Source organism: Cyprinus carpio, chromosome B8 (assembly GCF_018340385.1).
Source record: "Cyprinus carpio isolate SPL01 chromosome B8, ASM1834038v1, whole genome shotgun sequence".
Classification (NCBI taxonomy): domain Eukaryota; kingdom Metazoa; phylum Chordata; class Actinopteri; order Cypriniformes; family Cyprinidae; genus Cyprinus; species Cyprinus carpio.
The window spans coordinates 18,002,266-18,021,773 of record NC_056604.1 but is presented as its reverse complement, the minus strand read 5'-3'; the positions used below and the strand labels follow the sequence as shown (position 1 = coordinate 18,021,773).

Here is a 19,508-nt window from a genome sequence, read left to right as displayed (position 1 = left end):
TTAGTGGTGGAGCACTTCTCCAGGTCTTCCTCAGTCCATGTCAGTTCTTTGGTCCGCTGTATTACCCATCACCGACTGTTGAGCTTGGTCTCTCTAGCAAGGTCGGTCCCTCATCATCATAATCAGTGATGCCTTGATTAACCGGTACCCAACACATCATAATTAAAGCTGTACTTTTGGAAAAGACAAAACATTCATAGTCAGACAAAAATTAGACATGTGGGGCAGCCCATGGACATTGTGAACGCACACGAAGGGGCCGTGCGAAAGAATGTTCATCGTTGATCCACTGGTACTTTCTATCAGGTCCTCCAAACCTACTTTTCTTATCCAGATCGGTTGACGCGCTTAGATGTTTAGTCTCGAAAGAGAGCTTTATGCCCGTGTCAATCCACGCTTGTGACCGTGTCCGACAGGGTTACAGTGTTGATAAACTATGGGTCAAATTCACTGCCACGGCGACGTTATCTATAGAAAGAACCATGGAGGCAGGAATTAATTCATGTGTCAACTGTTGGCAAAATAATGGAGAAAATACGGAACCGAAAAGGAAATAATCACAATGAGAAACAGCTAAAGCAGCTGTCCAGAGAAGATCGCGGAAAAAAATCCAGAAACTGTGGGGGGACCCGCCAGTGGGCCGGGCTGGAGAATGCCATCGCAGAGATGGTTTGTTTTAAAAAAAATGTCCAAGATGCCAGACAACGGTCATTCATCGTGGCCTGATGTGTGTGCACTAAGTACGGCCCTTTGTTATCTGGTGGTTGTGGGTTGGCACGAAGTTAGGTACAGGTAGACTGGAAAGCGCTTCGTCCTGGGCCTTTAGTTCTGCCTAGCCAGTGCCCAGCATCACGGTCTACAGTCTCTTATGACTCTTAACCCGCCTGCTAGTCCACGCCATCTCATTCTGTTCTATCTATCTATTGTTCTTGGTTGGTGCCGCGGTAGTTGCTCATTATTCGGGTATGACAATCTATCGGTGTGTTCTCGGCCATATGGGGCGTGAGGTGCGAGCAGTTCTTTTTTACGGTAGTGGGTGTTTGTGTGCTGTGTTCTTTCTGTTTGGTGGTTTAGTCGGGAAATGAAAGACCGTCTGTCTCACGGGGAACGCGGAGCAGATAAAGGGGCTGAAGTCCATGTAGGTCTGTATGTAAGCGTTGATAAAGAATGACGTCTTAGAGGGGGTTAGTTATCATCGAGCCCTTGGTGCCCCTGCTGTGCTGTGCATTACATGTGAAATGCGGTTCTAGGCTAGGTCCGTAAGCCATAGCGATGTCGTGGTGATGCACCAATAAGCGTCCAAACAACAGACGCTCGTGAAGGACCGCGTTAACGACATCAGATAGCTCATAGTGCTCGCGGGGTGGACTATGGAATTATGCTGGTGGCCCCGCGGTATCTCTTGTGATGGGGTAGTGCGTCCGCAGGAGGACGCCAGTGGTACCCCGCTGTCAGGAATAAAAACAACGCACCAAACTAATATGACATGCAACACCATGAACATTGCCGCGCTGGTGAATACCTAGCACAGATTAGGTATGATATCATGAAAGTTCAATGTCAGATGCTTTCTAGGCGACAAAAACACTACACACGGTATAACAAAAAGTCTTAATGCAATTTTAATATAATACAATTATTGGCATTGCATTAAAGTTGCCTTTTACGGCTCCATTTTAGTACTAATCTAATCCTCATAATAAATACTTTTATAATATTAGACCAGAATATAATCATGTAAAGTGTTTTTCGGTTGTACTTTTGTGTAAACGACAATATTTTTTTCATGCTAGTAGTTTATAAAGTGGGTCCAAATTGGTAACCACTAAGTGTTTCATATCTGCTTGCATTACAAGCGAATATACTTTAATTTTACAGTAGTATTAAAATATTTAGGTTAATTATTGATCTGCCATGAAAGTACTTTCACAATAAAAAAAGATAGTAAATTTAGTCGTTCATTTTGTGTAGCATGCGACACTATTTTATATGAAACTAACATCTCGGTACGTAATTCCAGTCGACAGATACTACCATAACTTTTTCCTTCATATTTCCATTTTTATAATTTTATTTTTTTTTTACATTTTTGTTCAGTTTCACTAATTATCATTTTCAGAGTTGCTTGTGTACCATTTGTTCTTCATTACAAGTGTACACAATCTAATCCAACTGTTTTTTTATAGTACAGAAATACAAATTAATATTTAATTATTATTACTCATCGGTTCGAACTAATGTCAAAAAATTCAAGATGATAAATATAAATAATGTAATAACTAGTCCTTAATATATATCGGCAGGTCTTGGAATGGTTTCACCTCCCGCGCCTCTCAGCCATCTTTTGACGTACAAGTGAAAGCATAGTGACCATTATTAAGGTACATTGTGTGGATTCCACATATGTCAGTTAAAATTAAGTCCTGTTCAATGGTGCCTGTTGGTTTTCTGGCTCACCAGATATGCATCCATAGCATTTTTTTTTTTTTTGTTCCCCGCTCATGGCAACAAGCAGGAGATGCTTACAGATAATGGACATTGAGCTCCTTGGCTTGGAAAGGTTTCACATCTTTGTACAGCTTACTTTACCCTCTCTTTTTCCTCCGTCAGATCTTTCAATCCTGTTTGATGGATTAGCAATCACGTTCCTCCTGCCATATGGAGAATAAGGTTATCCTTGAGATATGGACAACTAATGTTTTACTTACTACGATGGTGTCTTGTGTCGAGGAGATCTACTCTGTCCATTTGTTACGCCGTGGCGTCCTTAACCACATGCTTTCCTATACAAATACGGACAACTGTATGTCTTTATGTGAAGCGCAACTGAGACTGCAATGTCATGTTCCTTCTATTCTTTCCTATAGATTGTTTCTAGAGGGTCAGTATCAATAAACGTCACATGAATCATAGAGGACCGCTAATGGTTCAATATTTCATTCGTCTGAACCCCAGTCACATGATTGAGGAAGAGTGTCTCTCTCTTACAGACAGAAAATGCAAGTTTCTGAAACGCAATTTCACAAATATAGTGTCCCAAAAACAGTTTTTGAACTTAGCTTTTCCAAATGTTGTCATATTTTCACTACACATGCAACTCACGCGTTCATTGGCAGTTCCTCCCTAAATGCTTTTACTGATAGTGCGTTAGTGTTTCCTGTCTCGGCTGATGGGGCTCTTCACCCTGAGTGTGTACAGGGTTCTACTAGCGGACTTGATGCGGTCTCTTGCTACGCATCAGCATTATTATTTGAACGACAGGAATAGCGATCAACCAAGTATTTCATTATGTCAACTCAGTTTCGAGATATTCCAGAAGATGTCATTGGTGTGCAGAGCTGAAAAAAAAGACACCTGTACTTACGTCACGGCGCACATCGTTCTTAAGCCACAGCTTGGTACTCTGCGAACCTACTTTTCTTCAGAGTTGGTAGAAACAAGCATGTTATTTACTTTATTTTTACAATTAAGCTTTGTTTTAAACTTTAATTTAATGTCAAAATGTGGTATAGGGTGCACAATTGTTGTCAACGAATATCTTTTTACACATAAATTATAGACATGACACGCAACAAGGTAACTTGCTCTAAAATGAATGGTAAGTAAATAATGAATGTATTCATTTTGGTACTAGTACTCTCATACCATAATTCCACTGGGTTTCGATCCACTCTTTTGTGAGCGTGCCATACACTACTGTGAAAATACTGTTTGTAGCATTTCAGTGTTCTGCTTCTTCTCAGAAGCCGCATTAATGAGCATATATTTATTGTTATGTAGTTTCATTATAACTTTTCCTTTATGTCATGTTTATATGTTTTTTCTTGTGGTTGTTGCTGATTCATTAAACAAAAACTTTAAAAAGGCTTGAACTGCAAAAGATTGTATACTGTCAGTAGTGATTTTATATCTATATAGAGATAATCTAATAATATATATATATATATATAATATATATATATATAGATATATATATATACATATATAAAACAATCAAAGCTGGTTGGAAAATCATGTGCGTTAATAAATACTCTTGCTCTTTATAACCGCTTTACAAACAGAACAGAAAACAACAAAAAAACCCCAGAAATGTTTTAACAGGTTATAATGGCCTTCAATTGTGGTAGATAAATGTTGCCCCGGCACGATGTACTAATCTACAGGCAGACTTATCCACGCCGCTCTCTATTAGCTTGTCCGTACAGATGGTCCCATTCTACACATCATTGTTTATATTTACAGCCATCGTGCTTTGGGCCAATCTGTCTTTTAATTGGCTAAATTCCTCATGTAGTGCCTCATCCGTTTCTGAGGTTCTTTAACAAAGGAGGGTGCAAATCATTCCATTCATTCATGTGGCTCCAGTAAACCAGACATTACTCATTTGTCCTGCATCTTCGTGCTGTAAAAGTTCTGTTCCCCCAATCCAAGGTCATCAAAGCTTGGTTGGCCAAGCCCGTCGCTGTGCGATATTGTTTTATGACAAAGGATGGTTGGGCTTGAACATGCTGCCACTCGCACATGACGCAGACGTCGCCCTAATTCATCCAGCATACAATCTGTTTTCCAATTATGTTATAAGATAAAATACCCTCTGACGACTTTGTCAGCCAGGCCTGGCGTATCAGTCCGCGTGGCCAGGGTTGTGTGACTTATTTGTACAATGTAAACCACGCACTGTGGCGTTCTCTCTAGAGGAGATTGATAAAAGCTACAATCCTTCCCTACTACCGCTTCACTCATCCAAGCGAGTCGACTCACAGAATGTGTAGATACGCGTGTCATGGACATAGCCACGACGCTTGGTGTTTCGGCTGCCTGTGAATTTATTCTAAAGATTATCAAGACACCCCTCTCCGCGTTTTATCTACTTAAAATTGCCATTGCTTGTTCAGCAACATCCTACGCCATTCTGTTATTCCCCTCACAAAGCTGTTGGTTTAATCAGGTGTGTGTTAGTCCAGAAATCCCACAGTCCTATACACTGACATCATACCAACTGGCTGGGAGTCAGAGCCGGTATCCCACTGGGATTTTAGGTGCCCTACGAATATGTCACGAGCGTTTGCTCCCCTTAGTCGTATCCTTCTCTCCACACAATGCTATTTACCCGATACTCAATCGATCTTCAATTCTCGCACGTCCTCCTCTGTTACACAAGGAAAGCCTTGAAGGACTGACGTCTAGAAAGAGTGATTTTTAACATATGTTATTTTTGAAGTAAGTGTCACCATTATATATGCTGTTAAAGTGTAAGTGGGGATAGTTGATCACTGTGCACGACCCCTGTATTGAGTCATGAACAAACTAGTTTAAATCAAGACACAAATTGTTTCGTGGTCATTGGTAATTAGGTCTTTTTATTCAATTTATTCTTCCCATTCAAGAACCATATATGGCTCCGTCTTGGTAAATGCATCCGTAGGCCACATTGTGCCATATTTCTTAAAAAATTCTGTGCTATTTAACTATTTCATTTGTGTCAATTCTAGCAAATGATGGTCATATGATGGGAGTTATAACCAAACTATTTACAGACGTATGGTTAAGCTTTAATTTTTTAAAAAGTCAGATTCATTGGAGTGATCTCATGAATTACTCAAAACACAGATTCCTTTGTGTCATCAATCAAAATGTTTCACATGAAAAGTCCATTATTTTATAAATGTCTTAATCAACTATATTTAGCAAATATTGCTGTTGCCATTAGTAGGCTCTCTACTGTATTTTGTTTTGTAGTTGTTGAGAGGTGCTACATGTTAGCTAGTCCTCCTTGATTTTTCATTTACTTGAAAAGTTGGAATATTCGGATTTTAGTTTTTTTATCTTATGTTATATGAACAATCGAATCTGAGTGAAAACATCTATCTATCTATCTATCTATCTATCTAGTCTTCCGATCGATTCTACATCTATCTATCGATCGTATCTATCTTCTACACTCCCCCAAAGGTTATTAGGAACACCATACTAATGCTTTCGCCTTCAAGGTGAACTGCCCTTAATTCTACGTGGCATTGATTCAACAAGGTGCTGAGAGCATTCTTTAGAAATGGTGGCCCATATTGATAGGATAGCATCTTGCAGTTGAGTGAAGATTTGTGGGATGCACATCCAGGGCCTGAAGCTCCCCTTCCACCACATCCCAAAGGTGCTCTATTGGGTTGAGATCTGAGTGACTGTGTGGGGGCCATTTAAGAACAATTGAACTCATTGTCATGTTCAAGAAACCCAATTTGGAACTGAATTAGAGGCTTTGTGCCATGGTGCATTATCCTGCTGGAGGTAGCCATCAGAATATTGGTACATGGAGGTCATAAAGGGTTGGACATGGTCAGAAACAATGCTCAGGTAGGCTGTGGCATTTTAAACAATGCCCACATTGGGCACTAAGAGGGACTAAAAGTGTGCCAAGAAAACATTCCCCACACCATTACAACCACCATCCACCAGCCTGCACAGTGGTAACAAGGCATGATGGATCCATGTTCTCATTCTGTTTACACGCCAAATTCTGACTCTACCATCTGAATGTCTCAACAGACAGAAATCGAGACTCATCAGACCAGGCAACATTTTTCCAGTCTTCAACTGGTCCAATTTTGGTGAGCTGTGCAAATTGTAGCCTCTTTTTCCTATTTGTAGTGGAGATGAGTGGTACCCGGTGGGGTCTTCTGCTGTTGTAGCCCATCCACCTCAAGGTTGTGCGTGTTGTGGTTTCACAAATGCTTTGCTGCATACCTCGGTTGTAACGAGTGGTTATTTCAGTCAAAGTTGCTCTTCTATCAGCTTGAATTAGTCGGCCCATTCTCCTCTGACCTCTAGCATCAACAAGGCATTTTTAAGCCCACAGGACTGCTGCAGTACTGGATATTTTTTCCCTTTTCACACCATTCTTTGTAAGAAAGCCCTAGAAATGGTTGTCTGCATAAAATCCAATAACTAAGCAGATAAATACTCAGACCGGCCCATCTGGCACCAACAACCAATACCACGCTCAAAATTGCTTAAATCACCTTTCTTTTCCATTATGAAATTCAGTTTGGAGTTCAGGAGATACCAGGACCACACCCCTAAATGCATTGAAGCAGCGCTGCCATGTGTTTGGTTGATTAGATAGTTGCATTAATAGAGAAATTGAACAGGTGTTCCTTTACTTTAGTGGTAAGTGTCTTACAATATAAATAACCTGGTCATCACGCGCGCAGTTGTGCAAAATAACTAAAAAAAGTGTGCAAAATTTTGCAAAAAAAAAGTTTCAAAATTGTTTTTTTTTATTTAAAAATTTTGATTTTGTGTATTTTATTTTTTAAAAATTATTATTTTAAGTGTGAAAATTTTTGAAATGTGTATTTTATTTTATTTTAGTTCAGAACTGGCTTACTGTGCTTATTGAGTTCAGCATTTAGTTGAATAGGTGATAAAAAATACTCGTAGCAAATAAACTAAATCACCATCCCGTAAAGTGCGCTTCAATTTTGAGTAAATTTTCCGAACATTATTGTTTATAATCTTTCCTGTTATGCACAGAACCAGTCAAAGGCACTATTCACTTCCTGTCTTTCTGAGTATCCCGCCTGTAACGGGAACTGATTCGCACTACTACAGAGTATCGCAATTATCATCTAATTATTAGTCTTTAACGTAGTGCTCGTTGTTTTGGTGAATATTAGTGTACGTATCTGGAGTTTAATTGGGCTTAATAATGGTGCATTTTACCTAGACTGTGCATTGTAGTGAAGTGTTGACAATTAGTTGTTAGCTCATGCAGTGAACTTTTCAGCATCTCCTGTGTAAACATGCATAATTAGATGCAGGGCTTATGGCAAAGCCATAACTGCCAAAAACGTCAGCTGGCCAAGAGAGCGAGCCAACGAGAGAGAGACAGAGAACAGGACACGAGCGAGAAGTACAAAGGAAAGAGCGCGAATTTTTGTGTGTGTACAGACCAGGGTCGGTGGAATGCTCCTTGTGTGTGGGGGGGGGTGTTTCGGTGAGGAGACAACGAGAGGACAGTTGCACTATAAGCACACTTAATTTAGTGAGAGAATCGGGGTGATGGGTGTCAGCTGTCCTGTTTTGACAATCACACCCAGATCTCTCGTTTCACAGCTCTACTAATGCCCTCCTCTCTCACCTTTCGCTTCTCATCATCTCCTCCATTTCTCTTCCACTCATTGACAATCTCAGCTCTGTGCTTTAGAACTCTCTCACATGTTCAGCTTGTGTCCCTGTACAGGCAAGCGAGGATGCGAAAAGACACTGAGGTGTGTATGGTAACATGACACCTTGCTCAAACAGAATCATTCCTCCTGGTACACAGCTCTTTCCACAAGCCTTTGGTGAGAGCAAACCATGCTCCGTATCAACTTTTCTTTTAATGTAAGCATTGGGCCAGTGGGCCATTTCTATCCTTGAATGTGATGATATTACCTAACGAATAGGATACTGTAGCAAATGTGAGATGTAATAAGTTTGTGAATGTCAGATGTAGTTTATTTGGATTTATTGTTCACAATGAGTCTTCTCGCTGTATTTCTGTTTGCTTTGTTTAGGCAACCTGAGTATTATTCAGGTGCTGAATGTGAGACATGTCGTAATATTGACTGTCCTCAAAGATTAGAGGTTCCAAGGTGCACTTGAGGCTTTCACTTTGACTGCATTAAATCAAAAGCTACGTGAATACTTTTTGTACGGACAGACACGTGATGCAGATGGCAAGAATAGCATACCACTGTTTACACTCAGTGGATCTGCTCTCTCCAAAAGGGCACTGGGTGACCTAGGAGGAGGACAAATTTGTTGAATAAAGTTCGTGGTATTTGATTTTTTTATTTTTTTTTTTTGCGTACAAAAAGTATTCTCATAGTTTTCCTTAAAATTACTGTTGAACCCCCCCCTGGACCACAAAAAAACAAAAAACCATTGCACCATTATTTTTACCACTTCTCCCTCCTTGCTATTGTTTCTGGAACTCTTGACTCATGGTAATTACAGCATTGTTGTCTATGGAAGGGTCAGAGAGCTCTCAGAATTCATCAAAAATATCTTAATTTGTATTCAGAAGATGAATGGAGGTTTTATGGGATTAGAACGACATGAGGGTGAGTAATTAATGACAGAATTTTCATTTTTGGGAACTAACCCTTTAAAGTTAGCAGAATGTCTGAAGTGAACTATTTTCCAGGAAATCCCTAGCTATGAAGTAGCTCCATCTCTGTCGACCACATTACAGTTCCGTATCAGTTAGCTTATGCGTGCCCAAATTATATCTCAGTTATTTCAAATGTTCTACAAAGACAGTCGATCAAGCAAATACATATGACTTCGAATAAAAATGGTTCATTTTTTCCATGTTTTTTCCAATGAAATTGACAATTTTATTGTCGATTATTTAGATGACAGAATTTATTTTAATAATTTCCATTTGTGATTTCATTTTTGTAGCAGGGACAGTAGGAATAAATAGTTGAATATTGATAAGTTTCATACTCAGTGGAGCACTGGAACCGATTTATAGCTTTTGTGCCCATGAGCAACTCTTGTCTTGTCACATTCTACATGTAGATTCCTGTGAAGGAACAATCCTTCCTGCTCAGGCACTCTTTAAGTGCTATTGGACCGTGCTAGATTCGGAGCAAAAGCGCCCCCTTTGAATTTCACCTCCAAAAATCACTGTGATGGCCAAACCCTTGCCTGTCAATTAAAACACGGGTAAACAAGAGCGGTGGAGACATTTTTTGAAAAAAACCCACTTTGCCCTTTCTCCTCTCCATGTCAGAATGAAGAAAAATGGCCTATGGCAAACTATTCATCTTTCAATTGAGTGGGACCGGGGAAGAAAAAATCTGAGTTTCAGCAATGCTTTTTGGGTAATCTGTGATTGCGATCTGACAAGTTTTCTGAATTGCTAGAGAATTGGTGAGTTTGACAATGTTTCCCTCAGGCAGGTTCTCTAATTAATAAACTCTCCTGCTTTGGTAATGCACTAATTATCATTTTTAACAATAAATTAAGCATTGCCTTCTACTGGCTCACAGCACGTAACAGGATACACACAACATACGCAAACACATGCAGTGTAAATAGTGACATGCAGTTTTTTGGCTCCTCTGGGAAATTGTGAGGACACATTTTTCTCTCTGGTCTATTTGTGCTGTTTTCAGGGGTACATTCAATCATTTTACATTTTCAACTTTAATATGTTAATTATGAGCCCATCAAGATCTCTGGAGAGTATTCTGCACTCAGGTGAAAAACTCTGCAATGCAGTGTGTGTGTGTTGTGGTGTGTGTGTGTGGTGTGTGGTGTGTGTGTTGTGTGTGTGTGTGTGGTGTGTGTGTGTGTGTGCAATTAGCCAAACAAAGGTAGCATTCCTGTCAACTAATTTATTTCTTGTCGTTGTTTTATTCTATAGCTGTTCATAGCTTGCCTATTGTCCCACTAGTCCAATTCAAATGTTAATTTAAATGCAAAGTGGCAAGTTTTTTGTAGGGGGGGGGCATACAATATTCCTATGTGTAAAATATGTTGCCAATGTTTCAAACTCCAATATGTATTGGGGACTAAAATAAATGAGTAAAGTGTGGGTTGATGCTCTGTAAATGCAGCGTTTGTTAGTGGTGAGATCTACAATATTTACAAAGCAACATGCTGATTATTTGCTTTCATTCCACACAGCTGCTTCTTTTATTTTCTGCATGGTGACTTGCTAAGACACCTCCATTTCTTCTCTAGCTTACTATTTTATGGGAAAAAGTAGACTTTTTTATATTGGAATTTAAAATAGAACAATAGTGTTAACGTTTTTCAACACTTCACTTACAATGTTTAATTGCAAATTTAAATTGAAAATGTATCATCGTTTTACATTTATTTTAAATGCAGTAGCTGAAGTTTACAGTGCTTAAGAAGAACTTAGGTACAGGTACATCATTTTGTTATTAATTCTATAGTCTTTAGTACAAATGCATGTTCAAAACAATTAAGGGCAGGTCTTTTTCACCATGGTATTACTGACTCATATCCACATTATCATTAAAATGTACAATGTAATATATAACACTAAAACTACTCGAATGCATAAAATCTGACTTACGTTTAAATTTGCACAGGACGATCTGATGCAGGGCTCCTCCCAGGTTTCCATAGTTGTTTTAGGGGACGTTTGGCAGTGGGCTCAAGGTCAGGTTTCACTGAGCCTGTAACTAGTCTGAGGATCAGGCTTGGGTAGCGACCCATAGCCGAAGGCACTGGATAGCATCCTCCTGTATGGAAAAGAAAAGAAAAAAAAACACAATTGATTCAAAGCACATTTTCATAAGAGAATGTTCCTCCGCAGGAAGTCAGAAAGTCAGGGACGTGTAACTCGCCAGATCCCTTTGAGAAGAAAAGTAATGTGTGTCCCGTCTTCTCCAAGTTTGTTAAGAATGAGGCATAGCTAACTGTATTTGGGGGGTCAGCATATTCAGCTAAAATGCTACTTCTGTGCAACACTTGCTGATTTTGAATCAAGTTTAATTGCTAGAAGGCTCAAAACCAAACAAGACAACCACACACAGACAACACACACACACACACACACACACACAACACTATCTTAAAATGATGTGAAGCTGATGGCTTGCGGTCTACTGCGTTCCATGATCTTGTATAAAAACACAAGTTCACTAACAGGCATTTACCAACAACCATAAGAATAATGCTGCTAATGTGAAGTAGACTATTGATTTCAAAAGAGTTTCATATTAGTATGTTGCTGACATCAAACCCAAGGACATAATTGTGTCTGCCAGGTTTATTATGGGATTATCATGTATCAGTTATGGATATGTTGGTGTTTTGATGCTACGCTTACAATTCACCTAAATTGAGGTATTGTTGATTTTTGCAACAACTGTCACATCAAAAGCATGCCTACAATTCCTTAAAATGCAGTCTACACGAAAGCGGCTCGCCTAGGTTTGGTTAGAGAGCCATGATCTACATGAAAATCCATGCAATTATACATGTACCCATGCTTGTGTTTTTGACTCGAGAAAGTCTCCTCTCAGCCTATCTCACAGTGTTGGGATATCGGATGATGAACTGTCTCCTGAGCTAATGCCCGAAAGCTCTGTAGCCTATTATCTTATGTTTTATTTTCCGCTTTGTTATTTATTTCACTCTCTGGACAGATATTCCTGCCCCCCAAAAAACCCCCCCGCCCCCCAGCAATCAAAAATGTTGAAATCAATTTCTTCATCTTAGATTCTCTTTTATTGCCCTCCTGTTAATAATAATTTCTTTATCTGCCCATATCTAATTAAACATTTTATATATATATATATATATATATTATATATATAATATATATATATATATATATATAATATATTATATATATATGGGCCATTTTCCATGTACAGAAATACTTTCAAATTGAAACGTCTAGTCACTGTTTTTGGAGAACCACTAGCATACACATACACGGTATTATACATTACAAAAATATGTAAATCTAGATGAATGAATTAATTAATTAATTAGATTATCATTTCAAAAATAAGCCATAAAATTCGTTGTTTTAAATGAATTTACAGGACACATTATTCACTATGAAAGGCCAAAAAAGGAGTCCTGACGTTGCAGCAACCGCTTGATAACAAGTCATGCTGGATGTAAAGCCTTATTTAGCCTCAGCCTACATGTTACTTTACCTTTTACTTGGCGCCAAACAAGCATGACCATTAGTTACAAAACAACCAGACATTTATGATTTCTAGACGGGGGTCATGGGTACGAGGCTTGCCACACATGGACATGAATGATATTTTGTGAACTGGAAAGTACACACAAAAACATAGCATGTTTCAAACACTGTCACCGTGTAGCCTGCCAGGCATTCACGTTAAGAAACCTATTTCTAAACAACCGCATGCTCATGGTAAGTACCGCATCCCTCAATTACTTATCAAAAAGCTGAGTATAAATTCGGAATTGAATGAGACGAAAAGCTGGAACGCTCAGCGATGACTGAAACAGCTGCAGACCTCCGGGACAGACTTTACAGAAGAAAAGCTTTAATAACAAAGAAGAAAGACTTACGGGAGACAGGGTGTGTTTCTCTGAAGTCCTGTAGAAATTTCTCACACTCTTCCTCCTGATTGCCGCTGCCCTCTGCAGGTTACACCAGGGGGGATGATGGTGAAGTACTTGAGTGACCTGAGTGCCATGTAGTTTGGAGTCATATCTGTACCTATAGGCAGAACAAATCCAACAAAAACAAGTCATGTATAGGTTACCGAATACTGTGTATCCAGAGAAAAAATGATTTAAATGAACATGAATATTCAGAATTAATTTTCCGGTGGTAAAATTTAGATATTTTATATGTCTTTTTGTTATTGACACATTTTTTTTGTCTATTTTTTATTGATGAAATGGATGAGTCAAAAACAAATATTTGTTCAGTTTCATTATATGTTGAAGTTTTTAATGTTTACTAAAGATGGTGCCAAAAGTTTGATAAATATTTAATAGTACTTTTCTCATGTTCTATTGACAATACAATGACTTACACTTTTCCTAATATTATGCAATACAATACCGTTCAAAAGTCAGTAAAATTAATTTAATATTTTTTAAACGCATCTCTATATGCTCACCAAAAGCTGCATTTGTTTGATCAAAAAGTACTGCACTATGTGTGGAGACAATAATACTTGTAAAATTTTAAATAACTTGTGTTTTCTTTCTATTTTAATATATTTTAAAATGTCAATTTTATTCCGTGATGTAACGTTAGTTCACAGTTGTTTATCAATGTTGAAAACAGTTGTGCTGCATTCTATAATTTAGCTTGAAATATGATTTTAGATAAAAATATAAAAACAGATTTGGTGTCCATATAATTGGTGAAAAAGTATATATATATATATAATTTAGCTTGAAATATGAAATGAACAGTTCAAAAGAACAGTATTCATTTGAAATACTAATGAATGGAAACAACCAAGTCTACTCTTCACTTTTGATCAGTTTAATGCATCTTGATGAAATAAAAGTATTCATTCCTTTCCAAAATATAAAATAAAATAAAATAATCTCATAATCCCCACATGTTTTTCAATGCCTAGTTTATGTGTAGTAGTAGTAATAATAATGCCTAATAATTTTAAAATTATCTATCTAAATCTATCTATTAATAAATATTTAGATATAGCTCACCAATGAGTCTGGTGTAAGATGTGAGGCAGGCCTGATAGTCATCGTTGAGGCAGCTCGCGTGATGGAGCAGTGAGGGTGTTCTCTGACAGTTTGTGTGGAAATCAGCATACAGTCGTGACCTTGGCACAAAAACACAACCAGCAGCATGCCAACATGAAACTATACTTCCATGAAAAACAAAGTGCAATGTGCAGTCTCTATAGTTTTGCCTAGGGGTGAAAAATTAGGGAAAGTTTTGTGCGTATGTGTTTATGCCTGAAGGAGGCCAGCTGCAATCGACAAAAGGACAGAGTTAGAGTCTGTGAAGTTTCAGGGGGGCATCTTCAGACTTCACACATCATGCTTTGCTTTTTTTAACGGAGTTCAAAGATAAGGCGAAATCATAGGACCATTTCATCTCTATTTTTGCTGAAGTCTCTTACATTATTTCGCTTTCTTTTTTCCCCCGTATCCATTAGTTAGTCATCGTTGCTGGACCTGTGACCCGCAGCATGTTTGTGGTTCAGAGGGGGCATCTGTGAGGTCAGAGGCAGATGACAGGACATCCCTCTCTGTAGCATGAGAGAGCACAAGAGCTTCCACAAATACTTCAACTGTCATCTCATAGCTTAGGCACTTTCCAATGCTCTATATGTTAAAGGCAAAAAAAATAAAACTCACTGACAATATTGTTGTTGCAGACATTATACCGAGCTGATTTCAGAAAAGAATTTTACCAGTGCTTGCCATTGATGTGCAGTGGAGGTTTCTGTAAGGGGAGACTCCTAGAACAGGAAGTATCTGGGAGGCCCGGTCCAAAAGAGAAAGGAAACAGGAGAAAAAAAACACCTAGTCATCTGTCCTTAAACATTTAACATTGGAATTTCTTTTCTGTTTAAAAAGCTTATAAATAGGAATGCAAAACAGTTTAATAACAGGAACTGTGAAAACAGTGAGTTCATTAGTAGTAAATATGCTGTAGGTATTGTTTGTTCCAGTGCACAGACAAAAGTTAATACTGTTTGCCTAGAGAACGACTAACGCATAATATTAAAACAGATAGACGAGCTTCTAAAACAACATTTAAATGTATGAGTGACTTTAGAGATTTCCAGATGTTTATAAAGCATTTTAGGTTAATACGCATATTGAATTCATGGAATTTAATAGGTTGATTTTATTGTGTGTGTGTTTCATTAATATGATTAATGAGTAACGATTTTTTATAACCCCAATGAACGCGATTAAGGTGCATAAATGATTTAACAACAGCCTTGCAACACTGCATCATTCATATTAGAGAAAGAAGAAACAGTCGAGCAGCGACAGAGTGCAGGACAGCAGTTTGATTTAAGTGTTTTTTGCCGCGTTTTCTCATTAGAGTAACTGCGTGATGGTTGGTATCGTTGCTAGGGAAACTTTGCTTTAATCACTGTGTGGCCTACCCCCCCCCCAAATCCGTGTGAATTGTGGCGTTTGGTTTTGCGTCTGCCTATCGCGGGACTGGACAGTTTTTTCGGTCTGTTAAATATAGAGAGGCGTTTGACAATAGCCAGTAAGCGGTCAGAATTAAAAAGTACTTAAAGAGCTGTTTTGTAAACGCCTGTCATAAGAAGAAAAAGAAACAGTCCGCACCGCGACAGAGAAGGACAGCAAAAGTTTGTAAGTGTTTTTTGCCTCGTTTTCTCATTAGATTACTGCGTGATTATCGTTGCTAGGGAAACTTTGCTTTAATCACTGGTGTGTCTTACGTGTGAATTGTGGCGTTTGGTTTGCGTCTGCCTATCGCGGGACTGGGACAGTTTTCGGTGTCTGTTAAATAGAGAGGCGTGACAATAGCCAGTACAAAGCCGGAAAAAGTACTTAAAGAGCTGTTTTGTAAACGCCAGCTTGTCAGAAGAAACAGTCGAGCGACAGAGGAAGGACAGCAGTTTGTAAGTGTTTTTGGGGCCTCGTTTTCTCATTAGAGTACTGCGTGATTATCGTTGCTAGGAAACTTTGCTTTAATCACTGTGTGTCTTACGTGTAAAAGAGTGTTTGGAATTGTGCGTTTGGTTTTGCGTCTGCCTATCGCGGGACCTGGACAGTTTCGGTCTGTTAAATAGGGAGGCGTGACAAGCTGACTTCAATCACAGGTAATCAGGCAAATATATAAGTGGTAGGTGCCACCGCGGCAGCGGTCGCGGCAGCCCGTCGCGTGAAGCCTCCTCGTGTGAAGACCCTCGAGGTGTAACGACCATCGACTCTACCTGCGCGACTCACCGAGCAAGGACACCGACAGGGCACTTGAGTATTGCTTTTTTTTTCTCCCCCTTCAATTTTTGTACAGCTCTTCCGCAAATACTTATTTTGGTCACTAATTGTAGATCACTATGTGCTTTCAGATCTCTACTATCACTACTAAACACTCGGAGAGCACGCTATTGTACGTCGAAGGAAGGCCTGCCTGACAAATCTAAGGCCTGTCCCTCTGACCTCTACTCCGAACGCTCTCTATTCACACTTGGTCTCTGGAACTGCCAGAGTCGCTGTTAAACAAAGCAGACTTCATTTTCTTCTATTGCTACTCATTCTGGTCTCAAAGCCCTCATGGCACTGAATGCGACCTGGATCAAAACCTGAGGACACTGCCACTCCCGCAGCCCTCTCCACTCATTTCACTTGTTTCCCACACCCCTCGTACGACTGGGAGGGGGTGGAGGGTACTGGTCTCCTTATATCGAAAGATTGGAAATTTGATCTTCAAACCACCACCTACAGGTCACGGTTCATTTGAATCACATGCTGTTACTGTAAACCCACCCTGTTCAAATCCACTTTGTGGTCATTTAATCGTCCCCCAGGTCAATTTGGGAAAACTTCTTGGAGGAGTTGGACGTGCTGCTATCAAAATTATCCTGAAGATGGTACTCCCCTCTGGTACTTGCTTGGTGGACTTCAACATCCCACCCTAGATAAAACCCCAGGCTGCTGACTTTAACACTCTGCTCGCCTCATTTGATCTCAAGCGAGTCTCTACTACAGCCCACTCACAAATCGGGCAACCAACTGGACCTCATCTACATGCGCTGTTGCTCAGTGGACAACACTTTAGTTACTCCACTGCACACCTCAGACCACTTCCTCATTACTGCTTAATCTAACACTTACTCCTGAAGCGGCACCACGCTCCAAACGCGGGTCACCTTTCGACGGGGGGAAACCTACGCTCACCTCTCTCCATCTCGCCTATCCTCTTGTGGTTGCATCCTCACTTCCTTCACTCTCGCAATTTTCAGCTCTGGACACGAACAGTGCTACGGACACTTTTGTGTTCCACTCTGACCTCCTGCTTGGACCAACTTTTGCCCCCTGTCGTCTAGACCAGCACGCACCACCCCATCTGCCCCCCCTGGCTGTCCGATGTACTCCGTGAACATCGCTGCTAAAACTCAGGGCTGCAGAGAGGAAATGGCTTTTAAATCAAGAAACTCTACCGACCTCAGTGTGTATCAGTCTCTCCTCTCCTCCTTCTCCCTGCCAAACGTCTTCACTGCTAAAAAAACCATCATATTACCCACGACAAGAGTAACAACTGTTGTGACGCTCGGGACACTCTTCAAAACCTTCTCTTCTCTTCTTAATCCGCCTCCACCTCCTCCTCAATCGACTCTCTTACAGCTGATGACTTTGCAGTTTTCTTCACAAATAAGACAAGAACCATCAGTGACCAATTCTCCACGCCGCAGACTGAGGATAACTTCACAACGACTAAATGCTCACTCTCGTTCACTCCCTTTCCTCCTCCTTCTCTCCACTCTCAGGAGACGGACTTTTCAAAACTTATCCTGTCCAGTCACCATCCTACTACTTGCCCTCTGGATCCGATCCCCACACTCACCTCCCTTCAAGCGATTTCTTCTTTCAGTCATACCGTTACCTACTCCACTTACTCACATTATCAACTCCTCTCTTTCACTCTGGCTCAAAAAAACATTTCCCTCAGCGTTTAAGCAGGCTCGGGTAAGCCCACTGCTGAAGAAAACCATCTCTAAATCCAGCACTTCTAAAAAACTACAGGACCCGGTATCCCTTCTTTCCATTCATTGCCAAAAGACAACTCGAACGAGCTGTGTTCAACCATCACTCTCTATGTTTATTTTTCTTGTACAGAACAACCTCCTGGACACAGCAATCAATCTGGCTTCAAAAGTGGCCACTCAACTGAGACTGCCCTGCTCTCGGTTACTGAAGCCCTGCGACTGGGAAAGCAGCAGCTTCAAAATCCTCAGTACTCATTTTTTGCTGGGACCTGTCTGCTGCTTTTGACACTGTTAATCACCAGATTCTCCTGTCCACCCTCAGAAAAGATGGGGCATCTCTGGGAACCGCACTCCAGTGGCTTAACTCCTACCTGTCTGATAGATCCTGCATGGTGGTCTTGGAGGGGTGAAAAGTTACTAAGTCACAACAACTTGCTACTGGGGTTCCTCAAGGCTCAGTTACTTGGACCGCTTCTCTTCTCCATTTCTACATGACGTCATTATGGAATCTGTCATTCAGAAGCATGGGCTTTTTCCTATCACTGCTACGCTGATGGACCACTCAACTCTACTTTCTCATTCCAACCAGATGACCCGACGGGTAGTTTGCTCGCATTTCAGCCTGTCTGAGTGACCCATTTCTAGCTGGATGAATGACCATCACCTTCAGCTCAAACCTTACTAAAAGACTGAAACTGCTGGGGTGGTTTCCAGCTAAAACCCATCGTTTCATCACAACTTCTCTATACAGCTGGGTTCGTCAACCATAACTCCTCCGTTCCAGGGACAGCCAGAAACCTAGGAGTTGTGATGGATCATCAGTTTAAGCTTCACAGACCATATTGCTACAACGACCCGCTCCTGTAGATTTGCCTTATTCAACATTAGGGAAGATTAGACCCTTCCTGTCAGGAGCAATTCCACCCAACTTCTTGTCCCAAGCTCTTGTTCCCTCTCCAGACTGGGGACTAATTGGCAATGCTCTCCTGGCGCGGGCCTTCCTGCATGTACTATCAAGCCTCATACAAACAACTGATCCAGAATGCAGCAGCCGAGGGTTGTCTTCAATGAGCCTAAAAACAAAAACAGCCCATGTTACTCCTCTCCTCAATCAGGTTACACTGGCTACCAGTAGCCGCTCGCATCAAATTCAAAGGTACTGATGCTTTGCCTACAAAACGAAGGACCCCACTGGCACGGCGCCAAACTTACCTAAAAACTCACTAGTTCAATCTTATGCCCCTCCAGAAGTTTGCGCTCTGCAAAGTGAACGACGCCTTGTGTTGGCCATCCCCCAAA

At 40.3% G+C, this 19,508-nt stretch overlaps 1 pseudogene; it reads right to left on the bottom strand.

Annotated features, from left to right (window-relative positions):
• LOC109070238 overlaps positions 1–19,508 on the bottom strand; it is a 123,931-nt pseudogene that overhangs the window by 70,373 nt on the left and 34,050 nt on the right.